The 22528-nt window shown below is 40.1% G+C and overlaps 1 long non-coding RNA gene across 1 annotated transcript; it reads right to left on the bottom strand.

Moving 5' to 3' along the window:
* Positions 1 to 19500: 19500 nt before the first annotated feature.
* On the bottom strand, positions 19501 to 20994 carry LOC134756530 (uncharacterized). The gene is made up of 3 exons (XR_010129277.1): positions 20651 to 20994; positions 19873 to 20026; positions 19501 to 19637 (listed from the first exon to the last, which is right to left on the bottom strand). It is a non-coding gene; the product is annotated as an uncharacterized lncRNA (long non-coding RNA).
* Between the last annotated feature and the right edge of the window lie 1534 nt (positions 20995 to 22528).

Genomic DNA, 22528 nt, shown 5'->3' with positions numbered 1-22528 from the left:
TCACAAGAATCCCTTGGGCTGCCCCTTTATGAACACACATCCCTCCTGACACCGCTACTCCCAGCCCTGGCAACCACTAATCCATTCTCCCTCTCTATCATTTTGTCTTTTAAAGAATGATTTATAAATAGAATTGGATAGTATATTATCTTTTTACAGACAAATAAATAAGACATAAGCAAGCTAGTTATATAACTGGAAGTTCCAGTGGAAGCCACAGGATAGCTGAGGATTTTACCACTGCAAATCTTTGCTCCCAATCCCTACAGCACACCCTCTCAGACTTGTTCTGAAATGTGCTTTATTTTAATCATTTTCAAAATTTCACTTGCATCTTTGTGGACAAGAACAGAAACTTTAACTCAATATGATTTCACTGATTTTGAAATATTCTGTTTAAGATAAAAGAGAGAAGCCTTTTAATGTAAAAGGAGAGAAAAAAATGCAGCCCTCTTTTCTCTCCAGACCCCATGTTACAAACCCACATTCATCCAGGCAAATGCAGTCTGGAAGCATGTGCTGTTGGACAGGCATCATGTTAAACACGTTCCTTTCATCATTTTCTGCCATGTAGAATTCTGGTGATGTAACATAGTATCCATCTTTCTGCATTTTATTAAAACATTGTATGTTTTGGAAACACTGGCCCTATCTTTCCATTTGAACAGCAGGTGATCACAAGCCTTTGGTGGGTGTGAGTCCCAGCTGGCTGTGGTCTTCACCTGGTCTGACATTGGGAAAGACGTGCTGGGATTTGGCAGCCCCTGGTTCAGCAGCTGCTTCTTCTGCTTCTTACTGTGCCAGAAGTGTTGAAGCTGCTTCCAGCCAGCCAGCTGTCCAGTTAGGGGATGGTCCACTCCCTGGGCCATGCAACAAGAGGCCTGCAACACTGCCCTCCATGGGGTGGTGAAAACTCTCTGAACAGCATGCATGAAATCTTTCATATAGACCTACCCTCGCTGTTAGACCAGCACTTGAGAAACCTCATTACAATGCAGTTTCCCCAAACAATATATGTCGTGGATGGAACAACTTGTGTGCGGGTACTGTAATAAGCAATGTTTTAAAATTATTTCATTTCTTCCTTACAACACTACACTTTGAAATAGGTGCTATTATACATTTAAACATATAAGGGAAAAGATAGCTCATAGCACAGGAAAAAACAAAACTTCAAGTTAATAGATGTAATTTTTTTTACACAGTCATGCACTGTATAGCTACATTTTGGTAAATGACAAACCACATATATAATGGTGGTCCCACCGGATGATCATACTGTTTCTATTGTACTTTCTATATGTTCAGATATGCTTAGATACATAAATACCCTTATGTTACAACTGCCTGCAGTATTCAGGATAGTAACATGCTATCCAGGTTTGTAGGCTAGAAGCAATGGGCTGTCCTCTAGCCTAGGTGTGTAGCAGGCTATGCCAGCTAGCATGGAGTGTGTGAGTACACTCAATGATGTTCGCACAGTGACAAAATAGCCTAATGATGCATTTCTCAGACAGTGTCCCCATCATTAAGTGACACATGACTGTGTATTATTTCTTAAATGTCATCCACATCAGAATTCAGTGTTTATTGGTTTCCACCTTAACAGAGAACACTAACTTGGATGTATTTTGCTAATATAATTTCATTTTTCTGCATAGAGAACTGTAGTTTTTTGAAGCTCTGCCACTTGAACAGGTTTTGTGATCCAATGATGGAATTTGGTTAACATTTTTCTTAAAAATGACCATGCGGAAAAATAAACACTAGGAAATGGAGCCCATACCTTTGACTAGATGGTGAGAGGAAAACAAATTCTCCCTCTCATGGGGTCATAGGAATCCCATGATTCACTTCATATGATAGTGGGCTCTGAGCATATCACACTGGAAACAAAGGAGCTCCTCTTTCATGGTTTCTATTCTAGACAGTGTGGCATGAGGTGATGTAATGAATTCACCACAGAATATCATCAACCAAGCTTGTGTACGTCAGGCACAGAGGGAGACACCTGGTAGCCCAGCATGTGGGAAGGTGTGCAGCATGCAGGGAAGAAGAGTTTAACACAATAGACTTGAAAGACTTCTCTGAATGTAGCCCCTAATCCCTCATGAGCCCTCAGGCAGTCTCTTAGATCAAGAAGACATGGCCTCCCATCATTTTCCCAAGGCGATGTTTAATGTAGAAGTAAAAGAGTATATCTAATTACTTTTTAAAAACTGACTCTTGTTCCCCAAGGACTCCCTCTGTGCCAGGCAGCGCACTCAGCAGTTAATGAGTTTAGTAATTCTCCCAGTAGGCTCATGAAGAAGGGAGTAGTATTATGGCAGGAAAATAAAAAGCCTGCCCTTCTGCATGTTATTAGGCAGTGCAAATATTCTAATCCCATGTTTATCTACCATCTCCACATTTTCAGAGGCAGGAAATCAGGCTGAGGGCAGATACATGCCCTGCCACTGATCCTCCAAGACGCTTGCTCCCATTTACGTGTCCTTTCCACCCTCTATCCCAGCACATGGTACCTCAGCCATGGTCTCGCTGATGCCAGGAGTTTCCCATCATGCACCAGTACTGCTCCAGGTGAGATGATGCTTTCTTATCCTCTTACCCAGGCCTGGAAACATGTGCTAGGCTTCATCCTTCACAGACAACCACACTTCCTCTGGGAGAGATTGTTAGTTAGCCCTGACATTCGTTCCTCTTCAGTAATGGAACTTCCGATTTTTACTTGATAACTATGTATTAACTATAGTAACATTAAAAAGCATATTATCCAACCTCCATTACGACTACATTTTTCCTGGTGACCAGGTTTCAGACAGTGGAATATAAGCAGAAGAGTCACATGGCAGCTTCCAGGACAAAGCAGCACATGTCACTGACCCACGTGTGTGCCTTGTCTCTTCCTCCTTCTTGTATTCTGTGCTTCAAGATGATTGATGGAGCTGGTACCACGACCTGTGAGGAAGCCTTGGAAATGAGGGCCCCACACAGCTGAGTACAAGCTGAAAAGGACCTGGATTCCTGAGGACTTCAGCCCTAGGCTTCTCACCTTCGGACTTTGACATAGGAGAAAAATAAAATTATCTCTTGTTTAAGCAAAATTACATTGAGTCCTTTACTTGTGATTTGAATAAAAAGATGACCAAGTCAGGGTCACTGCACTCCAGCAAGACGCAATACCTCAATGAGGGTACATGGTTTGATGATGCTTTTAAATCCTTTTGTCAATCCTTGTTACGATACTGATGTTTATTGGAAAGCGATGACTAACCTCACTGGTTAGTGTTTGAAACCAATTGAATGTTTTTAAAAAATAAGGTTAAATACTTATCAAAAATATTAACTTCATAGCTGCTAATGCTAGGTTGGTTGTATCAGAGATAAAACTGGTTTCTTAATACAGTTGACCCTTGAACAATATGGGTTGGAACTGCCAAAGTCTACTTATGTGCAGATTTTTTTTCAGCCAAGCATGGATAGAAAACACAGTATTTGTGGGATCTGAAATCCATGTACATGGAGGGCAGATATTTCACATATGCATGTTCTGCAGGGCCAACTGCGGGCCTTGAGTATGCACGGATTTTGGTTTACATGGGGGTCCTGGAACCAATCCCTCTGCATATACCGAGGGATGACTGGACTTCGTACTGCAAGTCTAGACCCGTGGACTCATGCATGTGGGGGACAAAGGCTGCCTGCTCCCAGCCAGGCACAGATTGCTCAGGAGACTCAACGGAGAGTTTTCCTCTGACAAACCAGTGTATATATATATACATATTTTTTGGAGACAGAGTCTCTTTCTGTGGCCCAGTCTGGAGTGCAATGGTGCTATCTCAGCTCATTGCAACCTCTGCCTCCCGGGTTCAAGTGATTCTCCCTGCCTCAGCCTCTGGAGTAGCTGGGATTACAGGCGCCTGCCACCATGCCCAGCTAATTTTATTTATTTTTTCTTTTTTGTTTTTTTGGAGACATAGTCTCTCTCTGTCGCCCAGACTGGAGTGCAATGGCGCAATCTCGGCTCATTGCAACCTCCGCCTCCTGGGTTCAAGCGATTCTCCTGCCTCAGCCTCCTGAGTAGCTGGGATTACAGGCACCCACCACTACACCTTGCTAATTTTTGTATTTTTAGTAGAGATGGGGTTTCACCATGTTAGTCAGGCTGGTCTTGAACTCCTGAGGTGATCCACCCGCCTCAGCCTCCCAAAGGCATTTCACATATTAACTGCACTCAATAGAGAGGTGACCAAAAGGATATCAGCATCCTGCCATCTCCCTAATGGGACACACCCTTTGCCCTTCCACAAGGATGTACAAGTATCTGTGCATGTGTGTGGTGCGGGGCGTCCTAACATTCCTGAGGGCTGGAAGCTTCTATTTCATGGTCCAGCAGGAAAACATGGAGAGACAAAGAAAAGCTCCCCCTGTCCTTTGGGAGATGCTGCTTAAGACAAAATAGAGACCAGAGGTAATTCTGTTGGTAAAAATGAGCCACACGAGGGATATATGAATTGAATTTGGCACAACAGAGCAAAAAACCTGGTGATTCCAAGTGCCTGTAACTTTAAGTTATTTCTTGGACAGAACTCTCCTCACACCATATTTCTGTAAAGGATATGAAACATGATTGCCTATTCCTTACATTTTCACATTTTGTTGTTTTGGTTTTGGTTGGGGAAACTTTAATTTATTTATTATAAGGTTGGCTGCCATCCAAACAATGAATCCAATGCAGATTTTACCCTCACGGTCTTAGCTTCCTGCCTCTCTTTGTACGTGGTGTAAAAACCCCCTTGTGGTATAACTGTGTGTGTGGACCTTGTCATCAGTACTATTCCAAGCCCAGTTCTCTTCCTTGGTCTACTCCCTCAAGCATCTTTCTTTTGATAAGGCTGCCTCTGACTCAAAGACAGAGTTCTCTTTTATCAGAGAAACAAATGAGCCTGGCTAATGACGGGGATGAAAATTGGACCTATAATGAGCTGCTCTATCATAAGTGCGTGTAAATTACATATTCGGTGCTAGTTAAAGTTTTAACATGACACAATACCTTGTAATTACATAGATTTAATTAGTACATGCAGAAAATTTTTCATTAAGAATGCCTCACTAGGGCCAAAAATTCCTCCAAAAATCTCTCTTATGCATGGGGGTTTGAACTAGCCATGAAGGGGTTCCCGGCTGCACATTCAAAAGCAACGCTGAAAACGAAATGTTGGCACACTCCTGAGGAAGAGACATTAAAAGGTTTAAAGACTACACACACTTCCTGTATAGTTGTGACACCAATAAATTGGGCGCCAAATATAATCATTGTCAGGTCACTATTCTTATCTGAAGGGAAAATAAATTCTTGGAAACAAAATTTGGCCTGAAGATTTTTGCAAGATTGGAAAATCCTTTCTAATTTGTTTGTGGTTGTCCATATGACCCACAGATATTTAATGGGTATCTCTCTTAAAAAAGTATTTTTTAGAAACCAAAATATTACTTTACAGATATAGTAATAATAATACTACATCAACTATGCAGTAAGCATTCAAATTCTCCAATGATGGAAGCCTGTTTATTTTATTTTATTTTATTTTATTTTATTTTATTTTATTTTATTTTTGAGATGGAGTCAGCCTCTGTCACCCAGGCTGGAGCGCAGTGGCACTATCTCGGCTCACTGCAACCTCTGCCTTTCAGGTTCAAGTGATTCTCGTGCCTCAGCCTCCCGAGTAGCTGGGACTACAGATGTGCACCACCATACCCAGCTAATTTTTTCTTTTTTCTTTTTTTTTTTTTTGTATTTTTAATAGAGACAAGGTTTCACCACGTTGGCTAGTCTCAAACTCCTGACTTCAAGCGATCTGCCCACCTCCGCCTCCCAAAGTTCTGGGATTACAGGCTTGAGCCACCGCCCCTGTAGGGAAGCCTGTTTCAAAGCCATTAACATATCGTGTGCGGATTTAATTTTTCTTATAAATTAGCACACCAGCATTTCATTCTCCTTTGTTCTCGCTGTACTCAGCAACTGCTAGTACTAGGTACATCTTTGCCTGAGTTTCTGCAGCTGCCTTTTCTGTCAGAGCTTGTTTTGTTGCAAGACACATGTTATACAATTCAATTGTCCAGATAAAAACCAGGCTTAGCTTGGTTTAAAAGGCAAACATATTAGCAGCTTGGTGGAAAAATAGAGGCATTTGACTGGAAGAAATGAAATCAGCTTTTGAAAGAATGAAAATATGCATGAACAGTAAAAAAGGTGAGAACCACGATCACTAGGGAAAGAACAAGGGTATTAATATCGTCTTAATTTATAGAATTGCTTGGATAATGCTGGGGTTGATTTTCATCTGATTATCGCAGATACAAATAGGAAAAAGAAAAACAGGCTTATAAGTGACTCATACCTATCATGAGTGACTAATTCCAGTTATTTTCTGTTCTGACTAACAAAGCAAATAGTTTGTGTGTAGGTTGTTTTTGGAAGGAAAATGATTTGAAACAAGGGTCTAAGCTGTTTCAGCAAAGTATACGAAGCCATCGGTAGTTTAGAATAATATTTCTATATTCCTATGAAAATAACGATAAGGCTTGTTAGAGAAGAAATATAAGCAAACCGATATATCCCTATTATCTGAGCATATGCTTTGGTTTTTCTCAATATTATCAATAAATAGCTTTTTGATAATTGGCCAGGTAGTAAGTAATCATTACGGTCAAGCTATTGACACTATTGAAGCCTGTCTTTCATTCTTGAATCAGTCCATGCCCATCCCATCTTAGGACCTTTGAACTTGCTGCTGCTTCTGCCTGAACCCTCTGCATATGGCTGGGATCTTTTTTTATCCTTTTCCTTTAGAAGAAGGATTCCTTATGTCACCTCCTAGGAAAAGCCTTCTCTGTTCACCCTAATAAGATAGCCCAACCACCCCCATTCTAGTCTCTCTCCATCAGATTGGCTTCTTTTTACCCTTCCACGCCAGCATTATCACAGTCTAACAATAGTCTGTTTCCTTGTTTTATTGACTGAATCCCTGCATTAGGCTGTAAGCTGCATGAGACCAGGATCCTAAGCTGTCACTTTCAACACTGTTTCCCCAGGCACTAGGAAGGGGCCCAGCTCACAGTAGGCATCATGACGAAGGAAGGAAGGAAGGAAGGAAGGAAGGAAGGAAGGAAGGAAGGAAGGGAGGGAGGGAGAGGGGAAGGAGGGAGGGAGGAAGTGGGGAAGGAGGGAGGAAGTGGGGAAGGAGGGAGGAAGTGGGGAAGGAGGGAGGGAGGAGGGAGGGAGGAAGGAAGGACCCACAGATAGAGCTCAAGGGCAATTCATCTCTTACTGAATTCCTCTCTGGAAAACCCAGCATCATAAGGCAGTTGTGGCTTAATTATCTTTAAAAAAACAATTTGGGTAGGGAAATAATAGGAGAAAAAGGCTAGGGAAACTTTTATTTGTTGATTTCCAAATAAGGCACTTAAAACATAGCAGAAGTTTTCAAAGTAAGCCAGAGAAAGTTTAATATCTTGTTGACAGAAGGACCGAGTTCTGTGAAATGTGAAGACGTGCAGTCTGCTTTTACCTTCAAGGTGCTGTCGGTCACTCGTGCCCTCTGCTTTGACAGTAAGAATGCAAAGCCACAAAATACCGCCTTGTACCTCATCAAGATTCTCTCACCACAGCAAGAGGAATGCAGACCCTGAATCTTGGTAATGTGTCACTATAATTTAAATATAGATCATGACGAAGACACCACACATTATGTCTAGTTTAAGTAGCTCAAGTGGAAGGAGGAGTGTGAGCGTGGGAGTGTGTGCTTGTTGAGGAGTGAGTAAATATAAGGAGAATATGGTGCAAAGCATCACCTTTATAAAAAGAATAGCCCACAGCCTTACACTTTCTATGTGGCTGTGCCTTGTCTTCCCAGCCAAGGCGGCAAACTTTTCGAACGGTAGCATGTATCTTTTTATTTTTTCCGGAAACCAACACACTAACCTAGACTTGGGTGCACAGTGGATGCCGTATAGTCTATGCTACGTTCACCTGCCTGTGTCACCATGGATGCCTCAGGCACTTGAGCTGCAACTAAAGGTCACTCCACCACAGTGCTGGTGTAAATAGAGTCCACGTGTATATTCTGTGCTTCTGCCAACCCACCCGTCACATAGTATTAATTCTTTAACTTCATGTCCAGGCCCAGTGAAACTTTGCTTGCTTTGCCTTTCTTCCCAAGGGAGCTGTGGGGTTAATTCATTCCTGGGCACTGGGTTGAGGGCACTGGGAGCTGGACAATTTCTTACATATCCGCAGGGGCTTTTTGCATTTTTTGGCTGGTGGCAAAGCTGTACCAGAAAATATGCCTTTCCATATATAATTCCATGTTTTCCTCTAATAATAATAATACCCCATTTATAATAACCATGGGCCAGGCGCGGTGGCTCATGCCTGTAATCCCAGCACTTTGGGAGGCCGAGGCAGGCGGATCAGGAGGTCAGGAGATCGAGACCATCCTGGCTAAATGGCTAACAGGGCGAAACCCCATCTCTACTAAAAATATTAAAAAATTAGCCTGGCGTGTTGGTGGGCGCCTGTAGTCCCAGCTACTGGGGAGGCTGAGGCAGGAGAATGGCGTGAACCCGGGAGGCGGAGCTTGCAGTGAGCCCAGATCGTGCCACTGCACTCCAGCCTGGGAGACAGAGGGAGACTCGGTCTCAAAAAAAAAAAAAAAAAAAAAAAACCATGATTTCTATATAGGAAAGCTGCTATATAGTCATTTTAATAACTGATTAAAAGGTAAGAATGACAGCCTAGAAACTACAGACCCAAGATCCAAGCCTGGAATCATGCCGTACATCTCCAAACGGGCAAATGCAATTAAAAATCCCGCAGCAGGCAGTTCAGCCATGGAGGAAGGAACATATTTTGGTCTTGAAATTTGCTTTCAGCTTCCCCAGCACTTATAATCCGATTTTCGCCAGCGGGGATGAATAATGACCTTCCTCAACCTATTTACGGCGGATGGAGAAGAATGATGATCACACATATTGATTTTCCTCCCCCTCTTTCTTGTTGCAAGAGACTTGAGGAAAGATGATCTCGTTTATCTTGAGCCCTGCTGTGCTGGGGATGAGGTGAATAAGCATTTCCAAGGAAAAAGAGGAGGGGCCCCTAAGGTCCCAAATCAACGAATGCGTTTGTGGGAGGGTTTCCAGCTCTGGGTCGCTGGGGAAGCTTAAGAATTTTCAACAAACAAAATGATGTTTAAAAGAAACGTCTCATACATGTTCTGAAAACTCGATAAAACGCATAGAAAATATGTTTTGTGTGGCCTGGAGCTTGTTTAATCTACTATTAGACAAGAAAAAATCCTGTATGTGTTTTCTCCACGGCTTGTTTTTAGTCAACTTTAGTGAGTGTAATTATACAACGAAAGGCACCCACGTTACTTACGTGCGCAGGTGGGAGAGTTCTGACCGGAGCCTGGGATTGTCTGTTGCCACCTCCTCTGTGCAGGCTTTTGTCTCTCCAGGGTGCCCCTCCTGGGTCATAGAGCCCCCCACTCCTCTGGAACCCTTTTCTCCTCCCCTTCTCCTCTTCCCCATCTCACTGTGGATTGCAAACTGCCACACTTCTGAGCCCCTCTTCTGAAGGTCGTCATGCAGAGAAGGGGTTTGGGAGGCCGGCTGCCATTTTCCCAGTTTCTCAGCCCAGGGCCTCACCTGAGTTGATACCTGACAAATATCTGTGGGATCAATGTGTGGCCAAAAGACTGTGGCTTCCAGGGAGGGGCAGGGAGGGCAATTTAAGAGGAAGGGGGTCGGTTGAGGTGGCTCATATCTGTAATCCCAGCACTTTTGGAGGCCAAGATAGGAGGATTGCTTGTGACCAGGAGTTTGAGACCAGTCTGGGCAACATAGCAAGACCCCATCTCTACCAAAATATATATTTATAGTTGGATGTGGTGACATGGGCCTGTGGTCCTAGCTACTCAGAAGACTGAGGTAGGAGGATCGCTTGAGCCCAGCAGATTGGGGCTGCAGTGAGCTATGGTTGCGCCACTGCACTCCAGCCTGGGCAACAGAGGGAGACCCTGTCTCAAAAATAAATAAGTAAATAAATAAGAGGAAAGGGTCCTAGGTAAGATCCTTGCTGGGAGAATTGCAATTCCCACTTCAAGTGTCAGAGCTCCAGGGTGTAGATGCCAAGGTTTGATGTTTCTCACTATCTTGTACAGAGATCTCACTTACAGTGAGTAAGGAACCAGCAGGTGCGGGAGGAGGGAGAGCCTAAGGGGCTGGAGTGGAGTCTGTCCTGTGTGCGGAGATGCTAGGCCACTGGAACAGATTTCTGCTGGACTGAGGGATCATGGCTTGAGCCCCACCACACTTCAGAACCCGGGGAAGCGGCAGGACAGAGCCACAACCCCTTTCTGTTCCTTAACACACACATCTTGTCCTTCTCCCTCCTTCATCCTACCCCACCACATCCCCAGCAAGCTGAGCCCTGCCTGGCTGCCAGGTCTTTGGGCAGAGCTTAGAAGCCCCTGTGTGTCTGGGAGGCCAGAAACCCTTCCCTGGCTAGGAAAGAAGCTGGGGTGGCCTGAAGGTCGGACTACTCTGCCACTGCGGAGAGGGAGGTCACCCTGAGTCCCTAAGTCCAGGGCAATTCTATGCTAATATGTGCATTTATTGCTATAATTTTCCTTTCAAATATGGCTTAATATGGCTTTAGCTGCCTTTTTTTTTTTTTTTTTTTTGAGATGGAGTGTCTCGCTGTCACCCAAGCTGGAGTGCAGTGGCACAATCTTGGCTCACTGCAACCTCAGCCTCCTCGGTTCAAGTGATTCTCCAGCCTCAGCCTCCCTAGTAGCTGGGATTACAGGTATGCGCCACTATTCCCAGCTAATTTTTGTATTTTTAGTAGGGACAGTGTTTCACCATGTTGACCAGGCTGGTCTCAAACTCCTGACCTCAAGTGATTTGCCCGCCTAAGCCTCCCAAAGTGCTGGGATTACAAGTGTAAGCCACCGTGCCTGGCCTAGCTGTCTTTGATATATAGTGTTTTCATAATTACTCAGATGAAAGTATTTCATAATTTACAGCATGACTCTTTGACATACTCTATTTAGAAGACGATTTCATTAAGTCTGTCCATTTAGGGGTGATGCAGTTGCCATCATCATCGTCCTAGTTTTATTCCACAGCTAGAAGAGAAGATACGCTACGATTTCAATTATTTGAATGGCTTACAATTGGCTGGGTGGTAAATCTTGTGGTCAATTTGGGGACATATTCCATGTTTGGTGATTGTTGGCTGCTGCGTTCTAATACGCCATTTGGATCAAGCCTGTATTTCTGCAGTGCAAAACTCCTATATTCCTAAACATTTTATGCCAGAGCTCTATCAGTTAAGAGAGTTTTGTGAAAATCTCCCACTGTGATTTTCTGCTTCTTATATTTCTTCCTTTGGTTCTGTCAAATTTTTGCTTTCCACTTGTATGTGCTGTTTAGACTTGCTTTCTCGTCACATCATCGTATACTTTGAAGCACTTTTTGCCATAAAATCTGTTAAAAGAATGCCAGCCTACTTTTGTTTCTTGTCTAAATAATGCTTCCCTGGGCTTTTACTTTTATTCTTCCATATTTTAAATATGAAGAAACGTCTTCATATTTAAGATCCCTATAGTGTAAGCATTATGTGGCTGAGTTGTACATTTTATCTTGTTTGACAAAGCTTTAATTTTTATTGGATGTTGGTTAATTTACATGTGATGATTTTAGTGATATGTTTGTGTTCAGATTTGTTTCCGTTTGCTGCATTCATTTTTCCCTCCTCTTGAATCCTTGCATTAACTGATTATTTTGATTTAGCATCCTCCATTAGCATGTTATTATTCAGTTCCCCTGGAGACTATGATGTGCATCTTTGATTCATAATTCATAATAATTAAATATAAATTAATGCTTTCATCATAACCTTAAAAATGTTAACAATTTAAGACATTTTAATTCAATCCATTTCTTCTGTCTTTTGATTTGTTGGATTCACGTTTTTAAATTCTACATACATTTTGAAACTCACAAGGTATTATTGTTATTATGATTGATTTATGCAGTTTAGATTTATCACAGATTTTTTAAAAATTTGTATTCATTATTCCTTTCATTTCTATTTATCTGTCTGGAATGATTTTCCTATCCCTAAAACTAACTGACGTGGTTTGGATACTTGTCCCTTTAAGTCTCATGTTGAAATGTAATTCCCAGTGTTGGAGGCGGGCCTAGTGGGCGGGGTTGGGATCATGGGAATGAATCCCTCATGAGTGGCCTAGCACCATCTCCTTGGTGATGAGTGAAGCGGTTGTTTCGAAGTGTGTGGTGCCTCCTCCCTTTTCTCTTTGTCCTGCTCTTGCCATGTGATGTGCTGGCTCCCTGTTGCCTTCTGCCATGATTGGAAGCTCCCTGAGGCCTCACCAGAAGCAGATGTCAGCACCAGGCTTCCTGTAAAGTCTGCAGAACCATAAGCCAATTAAACCTCTTTTCTTTATAAATGACCCCAACCTTAGATATTTCTTTATAGCAATGCAAGAACAACCTAACACACTAACAAATTGTATGGTTTTTAGTGTACATTTGGTGGCACTGAATTATCTCAGTCTTTCTTTTATATAAATTTTCATTTTGCCTTCATTTTAAACTTTTTTGGTATGTTATTTCTAGATAGAGAATTCAAAGATGACAGGCATTTTCTTTCAGCTATCTCTTTTACTTAATTTGTATAAATTTAAGGGTACAAATGCTATTTTTTATTAAATAGTTGTTTTGCCTAGTGGTGAAGTCTGGGCTTTTAGTGTGTCCATCATCTGAATAATGCACATTGTACCCATTAAATAATTTCTCATCATCCATCCCCCTCTCCCCACTCCCTGACCTTTCCAAGTCTCCAATGTGTATCATTCTACTCTCTATGTAATTTGATTTGGTTGTCTTCAGACTTAATTTTGGTTTTGTGGTGTGTGTGTGTGTGTGTGTGTGTGTGTGTGTTGTTTTTGATAGGGTCTTGCTGTGTCTCTCAGGCTGGAGAGCTGTGGTGCAATCACTGCTTACTACAGCCTCTACCTCCCAGGCTCAAGTGATCCTCACACCTTAGCCTTCTGAGTAGCTGGGACTACAGGCATGTGCTCCACACCCAGCTAATATTTTTTTAATTCTTTTGTAGAGACAGGGTCTTACAATGTTGCCCAGGCTGACCTAGAACTCATGGTCCTAAGAGATCCTCCTGTCTCAGCCTCCCAAAGTGCTGGCATTATAGGTATGAGCCATCCACTGTGCCTGGCCAATTCTGTATGCTGAGAAATTAGCTAAAATTCTTATTATTGCCTCTTTGAATAGAATGTGTGTTTTTCCCTTTGTTTTTGCTTTTCATTGGTTTGCACTGGTGTGTCTAAGTGTTTTACTTTCCTTGCATTCCTCTTGCATTGGGTTAGTAGAAATTCTTTAATCTATGCCTACATTTCCATGATCAAGTTTAGATATTTCTTATCTGTGATTTTTTTCAAATATTTTTTCTACCCTATTCTCTCTTCCTCTAAGAGTCTAGATACAAATTTGATAGGCTTTTTAAAAAAGAAATAAAACAAAGTAGTTTTAGATCTATAAAATTATAAATTTATATAATAGGGAGAGTTCCCACATACCCCACACTGAGTTTCATTTTGTGTTAACATCTTACATTAATATGAAACATTTGTCACAACTAATGAATCAACATTAATACATTATAATTGATATGGTTTAACTGTGTCCCCATCTAAATTTCATCTTGAATTGTAGGACTTATAATGCCCACGTGTCATGGGAGGGACTAGGTGGAGATAATTGAATCATGGGGGCGGTTTTTTCCATCCTGTTCTCATGATAGTGAGTGATTTCTCTTGAGATCTGATGATTTTATGAGGGGCTTCACACTGCACTTCTCCTTCCTGCTGGCATGTGAGGAAGGACATGTTTACTTCCCCTTCCACCGTGACTGTAAGTTTCCTGAGGCCTCTGTAGCCATGCTGAACTGTGAGTCAATTTAACCTCTTTCTTGTATAAATTACCCAGTCTTGGGTGTGTCTTTATTAGCAGAATGAGAATGGACTAATACAATCATTAATTAAAATCCATACTTATTTCAGGTTAATTTTGGTTTCTTAGTTTTTCTTTAATGTCCTTTTTCTATTTCAGGATCTCATCCAGAATACCTTATTCCATCTAGTAGCCATATCTTCTTAGGCTTCTTTATGCTATGACAGTTCCTCAAAATGTCCTTGTTTTTTCATGACTCATACAACATGTAGCCATTTCAGATTGGTCATTTTCAGTAGCAATATACATTTAAGATTCATTCACATTTTCATGTTTCTGAACAGTTCAGTCCTTTACATTGGTGTACAATATACCATTGTATGGATGTACCAGGTTTGTTTAATCATTTGTAAAACTATATCTCCATTACTTCCAGTGTCTGTTGAATATGAATAAATCTATTAAAATATTCATATGTGAATTTGGTGTGAACATACTTTTTTTTTTTGAGACAGGGTCTTGCTCTGTTGCTCAGGCTGGAGTGCAGTGGCATGATCTCAGCTCACTGCAAACTCAGCCTCTAAAGCACAAGCAATTCTCCCACTTCAGCCTCCCAAGTAGCTAGGACTACAGGCATGCACCACCGTGTCCAGTTAATTTTTGTATTTTTTGTAGAGGTGGGGTTTTGCCATGCTGCCCAGGTTGGTCTTGAATTCCTGAACTCAGGCGATCCACCTGCCTCAGCCTCCCAAAGTGCTGAGTCATGAGCCATGGAGTCTGGCCAAAAATACATTTTTAAGTCAGTTGGTTAAATACTTAGGAACATGGTAGCTAGATTGTAATGATAAGACTATGTTACACTTTGTTGAGAATCTGCCAAATTTTCCTCAAAATTGGCAGTACCATTTTGTCATCCCACCAGCAATAAAATACCATACTAATAGTTGCACAGTTGCATCGTGTCATTATTTTCATTTTCATTTCCTTAATGGTGAATGATGTTGAACATCTTTTCATATACTATTTGCCACCAAAACACTGTATTTTCTTTGGTAAAGTGTCTCTTCAGGACTTTTGCCATTGTTTGATTGGGCAGTTTGGGGATTATATATTTTTTTCTTACTTTGGAGTTGCATTGTTTTTAATAATTTTAACTTTCATTTTAGATTTGGGGTTACATGTATACATTTGTTACATGGGCATATTGTGTGACACTTAGATTTGGTTTATGAATGATCTTGTCACCCAGCTAGTGAGCATAGTGCCCAACAGGTAGTTTTTCACCCCTTTCTCTCGTTCCCCTTTCCACTTCTAGTAGTCCCCAGTTTCTATTGCGGCCATCTTTATGTCCATGATTACCTAATATTTAGCTCCCAGTTATAAGTGAGAACATGTAGTATTTGGTTTTCTGTCACTGCACTAATTCACTTAGGATGATGGCTTCAAGTTGCACCCATGTTACTGCAAAGGACATGATTTTTTTCTTTTTTTATGGCTGGGTAGTATTCCATGGCGTGTCTATACCACTTTATTTTTTAATCCAATCTACCATTGATGTGCACCTACGTTGATTCCATATCCTTGCTAATGTGAACAGTGCTGTGATGAACATATATGCATGCTGCTAATGCCACAGAATTTTGTAGAATTATTTATTTTCCCTTGAGTATATACCCAATAATGAGACTGCTGGGTCAAATGGTAGTTCTGTTTTTAATTCTTTAAGAAATCTCCAAATCGCCTTCCACAGTGACTGGACTAATTTACATTCCAACAAACAGTGTATAGCCTTACCAGGGTCTATTTTTTTTTTTGTCTTTTTAATAATCACCATTCTGACTGGTATGAGATGGTATCTCATTGTGGTTTTGATTTGCATTTTGCTGATGATTAGCAATATTGAGCAATAGGTTTTATGACCACTTATATGTCTTCTTTTGAGAAGTGTCTGTTCATGTCCTTTGCTCACTTTTTAATGGGGTTATTTGTTTTTTGCTTGTTGACTTAAGTTTCTTATAGATTCTGGATATTAGACTTTCACTGGATTAATAGTTTGTGAATATTTTCTTTCATTCTGTGGGTTGTCTGTTTACTCTATTGATAGTTTCTTTTGCTGCACAGAAACTCTTTAGTTTAATTAGGTCCCACTTATCAATTTTTGTTTCTATTGCAATTGCTTTTGAGGACTTAGTCATAAATTCTTTGTCAGTGCTGATGTCCAGAATGGTATTTCCTAGGTTTTCTTCTGGGATTTTTAAAGTTTGAGGTCTTACATTTAAGTTTTTAATACATCTTGAGTTATTTTTGTACATGGTGAGAAGTAGGGGTCCAGTGTTACTCTTTGGCATATGAGTAGCCAGTTATCACAGCACTATTTATTAAACAGGGAGTCCTGTCTCCATTGTTTATTTTTGTCATCTTTGTCAAAGATCAGATGGTTGTAGGCGTATGGCTTTATTTCTGGGTTCTGTATTTTGTTCTATTGGTCTATGTGTGTTTTTGTACCAGTACCATGCTGTTTTGTTTATTGTAGACTTATGGTATAGTTTGAAGTTGGGTAATGTAATGCCTCTGACTTTCTTCTCAAGTTTATATTTTTTGTGGCTTCTACTCCACATAAAAAGATCTCACTTGTGCTGTCTTTCTGGATTTGCTTGTCCCTTTAGATTTGGGGATGTCAGTTTGGTCTGTGATCTCAATTATCTGATGAGTCCAAGAGAAGTTATGGGCTTTCTGTATATTCTATTTATTTATTTATTTATTTATTTATTTATTTATTTATTTATTTGTAAGGCTATGAATAATGACTTCTGAACTCTTTATAGGTAGAATCTGAAACTGGAAATCCTTGATGGACTTTTTTTTCCATGTCAATGGTGGATAAAAATGCCTGCACATTCTCTGTTACTCCTTTCCTTGAAAGGTGAAGTTTATTTGATCTTCCCTTGAATTATAGTTAATATTATTAAGGCTCCGATGATAGAATATAGCAGAAATCATGTTCTGATAGCACCTAAAAGATACTGCAAGGACACTGTCATCTTCTAATACTTCTTTGTTGAAATACATACTCTTGAAATGCTCCTATTTGGAGTTGAGTCACTGAAAAATTCCACAGAAGAATTATCTGCTGGAGAGAGAGCTCATTTGGGGGAACACAAAGGCATCAGACATATAAAATACTCAACCTTTGATATTTCTGCATCTAGTAGTTTGTGTCATCCTAGATGACACCCCAGACATCATGGAGCTCCAGTGAGTTGGCTCTACAGTGCCTTTGTCCAAATTACTCATTCATGATAACTATTTAATAATAATATGGTTTTATTACATCACTAAGTTTGGGAGACGTTTGTGACATAGACATAACCACAACACTCCCCTACGTGCCTCTTCGGCTTCTGTGTGTCTTCCCTTCTTTTTATTTTTTATTCTTAAATCTGAATATTTACTACCAACGTATTTTTGAAATCACCAGAACTCTCTTTACCGGTGTCTAACATGCTCTTAAATATAATCACTATGTTTTTAATTCACTTATATTTTTCAGTTTTAGAATTTTTTTATATATACTTTAAGTCCTAGGATACATGTGCAGAACATGCAGGTTTGTTACATAGATATATACATGACATGGTAGTTTGCTTCACCCATCAATCTGTCATCTACATTAGGTGTTTCTCCTAATGCTATCCCTCCCCTAGCCCACCACCCACCAACAGGCCCTGGTGTGTGATGTTCCCCTTGCTGTGTCCATGTTTTCTTATTGTTCAACTCCCACTTATGAGTGAGAACATGCGGTGTTTGGCTTTCTGTCCTGTTGCTGAGAATGATGGTTTCCAGCTTCATCCATGTCCTTGCAAAGGACATGAACTCATATATAGACCAATGGAACAGAACAGAGCCTCAGAAATAATGCCACACATCTACAACCATCTGATCTTTGACAAACCTGACAATAATGAGCAATGGGGAAAGGATTCCATGTTTAATAAAAGGTGTTGAGAAAACTGGCTAGCCATATGCAGAAAACTGAAACTTACACCTTATACAAAAATTAACTCAAGGTGGATTAAAGACTTAAACATAAGACCTAAACCCATAAAAACCCAGTTCTAGAATTTTTATCTGAACTTTTATAAGTGAAATTTATTTGTGGACATTCTCCTTCTTCTCATCTTTTTCGCTGAACTGCCTCCACTTCTGTATCCTGTTCCTTTTTGTGTCTGGTGTTGGAATAATAAAATAAAAATTATAGCATCTGGATAAATCTGAATAGAAGATACTTTATATTAATAGAAGATAGTTTGTGTAGGAGATTATCAATTTTATCTAATCTGGAATATGGATGGATGTGAGGCTGGGTTTCAGTCTTTATACATCTGAGATATTGCTACCTTTCTCATCCCTATAGGGTAAAGTCCTTCAGAGTTCCCAATCTAATTCTGAGTTGTTCAATAGGATCCTTCTTTTAGGTGAATCCTACACTTCAGTTTCGCACCCCAGCACTGTAAGACTTGTGAAAACTCTAAAATTTAAGTTTTTAGCTACTCCTTTGTGCTTAGTTTTGCTGCCCTCACATATGACCTTGGTGACACATCAGTAAATTTGTTGAGAGGAAAATTAGCTCCAAACATTGGGCTTATTTACCCGATCTCCCTTCTCCATGTTATGCTGGCCCCTCAATTCATTCCTACCATGGCAACCATAACCTCAATTTTTTTTCGCCATCACTGTGAGATGACTAAAATCTCTGCTCACCTACTCTACATTTTACACTTTCTATTCAGCCTCTCTGGCCTGCACCACTTAAAAATCTAATAAATATCTTAGAACGAAAAAACAACATAAAATTCTAGGCTCACCTTAATGAAGTTGCATTCTCTCTTTCTTGATCCTTCCAACTCTGGAAGCCTTGAGAGTTCCTTGAAGTCTTTTAAAATGTCACTCTTTGGTGGTTTTGGTCAGATATTTTTGCTGTTCTCTATAGTACAGATAGTTTGGTATAAACTGGTGCATTCTAGACAGAAATGGAAGAGCCTGAATGTCACTGTTTTTAAAAGCTTTTAAAATAACAGGTAGTGTTTTTGCTTGTTAATATAAATTGGCCTGAAGCCATCTCCCTCATTTTGTTTTCCTAGTGTTCATTTTTTCCTTTAATTATTTAACCAATTTAATATCAAAATCTAACTTAAAAACAAAATTATGCAGGACAAGAGATGAAATAATGAAGAAAGACTGTCACTCTCAGAATATTTTTATTCTGGCTTAGGATATAAAGCTATATCACATAAAACACACATCAGCTAATTTAAAACAATTGTATTTAATTAGGAGACAGTTACACTAAGTGTAGGAAAATGTGTGTAAAATAGTAAGTACCACATAGACCTTATCACTCTATGGAACTTGTCTTAACATTGTAATTCAGTATTTTAAAGTTTGTCTTTTTACAAATTCTGTAGATTTAGCATGGTTGGCTCCTGGTATGGTCTCTTTGATCCAGTATTACAATCCAGATTACCGTCTTTCACAATCTTTTAAGCAAATTCTGACATTATTGGAAACGGTTTTCAAGGCTGCAATTGGAAAAAAATTCCAAGATAAACAAGGAAAGAAAAAACACCAGTCTTTGTAGGATGAAGGTAGTTCTTTATAATGACTGAGCATCCAAATTAACTCTGAAGAACTTTAAAAACAACTCATTCCTATGGAATTCTGATGTAGTGGGTTGAAATTGCAGGTATCTAATAAGATCACTGATGTGTGGGAGTCATAGGATGGACGATAATGACATCATTGGCCAGCACTTACCCTGTTATTGAACATCGGAATGGTTGCTTCATTCACAAAGATTTGACCAAGGGTCTTCTCTGCAAAACCACCAGGTCCTTGACCCATCGCCATAGCTGACTGAGTTAGCGGTGAAGGCATTTTGTCCAAGCAAGTTCCATCAAGTTCTCTTCTCCTGACAATTGAAGATTATATTGAAGACATCTAGGGGATTGAGGCCAAGCCCCACAGTGGATGTGCTTGGAGAAAAAGCGCATGAAATCCAGACATTTGGGTATCCCAGCTCTTCCCTTCCTGAATCTTGTTCAACATTCACTTCTCTCAATTACCTGAGCCAAAGCCTTCTAAGACGTCTCATTTTAGTGTTAATTATCTAGAACTGTAACCAAAGAACCTAACTAAAATCTCGCTGCTGAAAATTACTTTCAGAGATGCAAATACCTGATAGTCAGTCAACCCCAGACACTGAGGATTCAACAACCAAGACTGAAATAGGGTTATCAGCTCACATATGGGCACCCCTGAGCTGACAGAAACCTAGACCCTAATGAGTAGCAGATGGTGCTTCTGAATAAAATGGTCAATTAGCTGTTTTGAAAACAGTTAGCATTCTAATGATAATAACCCCTTTTGAGAATAGGGATTCCTCACATGATAAGGACATTATTTCCCACTAACTCAGCAACCTAAATCTAAATGATACCAATAGTTGTAAGAATTAACATTTATCAAGCACTTACTTAAATGTGTGCCAAGCTTTCATGCCCATAGCTTTAGACATATAATTACATTTACTCACCACCGCCATCTTATGGAAAATATCTTCTCATTTTCTGGTTTTGGAAGCGAAAAACAGACAACAAACAAAAACTCTGAGACCTAAAGAGTCCACAGTCCATGGTCTCTTGGGTAGCAAGCAGCAGAGCTGGGATCTGAATCCATATCTATCTGACTTGGGAATCCACATGGGCAACCTCTACTCTTCACTGCTCCCCTGTGGAAAGAGGGCCTTTCGGGCTATAACAACATGTAGTATCATCTTCTTAGCATGTGGGTTGTCCTTTCCAAAGGAATAAAGTTGTTTTTATTCATGTCTCAGCATCCCATAAAGTTTCTTTTAGAAATCTGTGCTGATTACTCAGAATCAATCTGTAAATGTGATACTAAAATCAATATGTATTATAGATTATGAAATGCAAACATTGTCTTAGTAAATATTTATGACATAATGCCCTAAATTGTGTTCAATATTATATTTTGATTATCATTTTTAAAATTATAAATCTTATAACAAAAGTCTAAACAGTCAACTAATCAATAGCACTTGAAAAAAGTAGGATTCTACCTTAGAAGCTTGGGGGTAAATAAGATATGCATGGGTTGCCGAAGGGGTGCACTGAAACTCCTTACAAAAGAGTCACTTACGAAACCCAGTTTGCAACACTGGATAAAATCAAATCAGGAATAATTTTTCAGGGACCAGATATTTGTATTCAAAATTTGGTCTAAAAAAAACCAGCAACAACAACACATGAACCCATTTAATTAATATTCCAAAATAAATTGTTACTCATTATAGTCAACCTGAATGAATGCAGCCTTTCTCTGGCATCTTTGTGGGATTGGACACACTGTGAGTTCCCTCACAAAATACTTCATAGGATGGTAAAATTCAACAGAAACTCTTGTCTAGACACAATCCCTGCTTGGTCACCCTGGAATGCATCACACAGCCACACGCTACTCTAGTGGGTAGAGGTCGAGATGCTGTCAATAATTCTACAGTGTACAGGATGGCCTCTCAGAATGATGAGTCATCTGATGCAAAATGTCAATCATATCAAGGTGGATGATCTGGTTTGGCTTTGTGTCCCCACCTAAATCTCGCCTTGAATTGTAATAATCCCCACTTGTCAATGGCGGGACCAGGTGGAGATAATTGGATAATAGGGGTGCTTTTCCCATGATAGTGAGTGAGTCTCAGGAGATCTGATAGTTTTATAAGTGTCTGGCATTTCCTCTGCTTGCACTCATTCTCTCTCCGGACACCCTATAAATAGGTGCCTTATGCCATAATTGTAAGTTTCCTGAGGCCTCCCTAGCCATGCAGAACTGTGAGTCAATTAAACCTCTTTTCTTTATAAATTACTCAGTCTCAGGGAGTTCTTCATAGCGGTGTGGGAACAGACTAATACAGTGGAGAAAGCCTGTTTTAAAGGTCCACTTCCCTACCTAATATATTTATTATTAGTTATTTAAAAAAATATTAAACACAGAACTGTAGTCCAGGCTGTTCTCAGAACTAAGGCTTCAGCAATGACAAGGCAGAGTCCCTGCCCTGAGATTACCTCCTAACTAGTAACGTGACCTTTGGCAAGATAAGTAAACTCCTGAAGGTTGGTCCCTTACCTGTAGAATAGGAGTACATAATAATATCTAAAGTGCACATTTTTATTAAGGATTAAAGAAGTTTATAGACAAGTTCTCTTTTGTACCTGCCCTCAAATCCCATGTCCCCTTCCCACCACCTCTTGGGAATAATTTGTAACATCTTATCCAAGGGACTCCTTTGGTTTTAGATACCTTCAATCATCAGTAGGTTCTCGATCATGTTTGATGAAAACATACATTTTAATGTTAGTCCCATCTTGTAATATTCCTTATTTTTTGCTTTTTC

The sequence above is a fragment of the Gorilla gorilla genome, chromosome 10 (assembly GCF_029281585.2).
Source record: "Gorilla gorilla gorilla isolate KB3781 chromosome 10, NHGRI_mGorGor1-v2.1_pri, whole genome shotgun sequence".
NCBI lineage: Eukaryota > Metazoa > Chordata > Mammalia > Primates > Hominidae > Gorilla > Gorilla gorilla.
The sequence above is the reverse complement of the archived record's forward strand: the minus strand, read 5'-3'. Positions and strand labels throughout refer to the sequence as shown.